Source organism: Eimeria mitis, genomic scaffold (assembly GCF_000499745.2).
Source record: "Eimeria mitis Houghton genomic scaffold, Emh_scaff392, whole genome shotgun sequence".
Lineage (NCBI taxonomy): Eukaryota > Apicomplexa > Conoidasida > Eucoccidiorida > Eimeriidae > Eimeria > Eimeria mitis.
Genome location: NW_013572256.1, coordinates 8,523 through 9,079, shown reverse-complemented (window position 1 = coordinate 9,079; position 557 = coordinate 8,523). Strand labels below are relative to the sequence as shown.

Sequence of the window (557 nt, the reverse complement as noted above, 5' to 3'; positions counted from 1 at the left end):
TGTATCGACAGCTGCTCGCGCCGCCAGACGAGCACAGCATCGGCGCGGTGAATTTGTTTATCTAAAAAAAAAGAAAATAAAAAATAAAATTTATTTAATATAAATTATATTTATTCCGTTTATTATATTTTATGATGGTGGGGGTTTATCACCCTTAAAATTCATCGATGCGCGCCGGCTCACCGCGCAGTGGTATCGAAACAGAAACCCTAAACCCTAAACCCTAAACCCTAAACCCTAAACCCTAAACCCTATTCCTGTGGCGTATTTGATAAATCTTATTCCGAAAAAAAAAGAAATAAGTTAAAAATCTTCTAAACCCTAAACCCTAAACCCTAAACCCTAAACCCTAGCTCTGCTGGCGGCTAACAGCCAGGTCACCACCGCCACCGCTGCGGCTCCTCTGGTGCTGCTGCGTTTTTTTTTGTTTTGTTTGTTTGTATTATATAAATTTACTTTATCTTACATTTTATAATATTCTATTTAATTAAAATAAACAAAAAAAACTGCACTCACCCCGCAAAAGAGAGCCCGTGGGTGGTGTATATATAAACAAA

At 37.9% G+C, this 557-nt stretch overlaps 1 protein-coding gene across 1 annotated transcript in view; it reads left to right on the top strand.

The window, feature by feature from the left end:
- The window catches only part of EMH_0010640 (uncharacterized protein), a gene marked incomplete at both ends in the record, with an annotated part of 2,367 nt that overhangs the window by 1,072 nt on the left and 738 nt on the right, over positions 1-557 (top strand). The window lies entirely within an intron of this gene.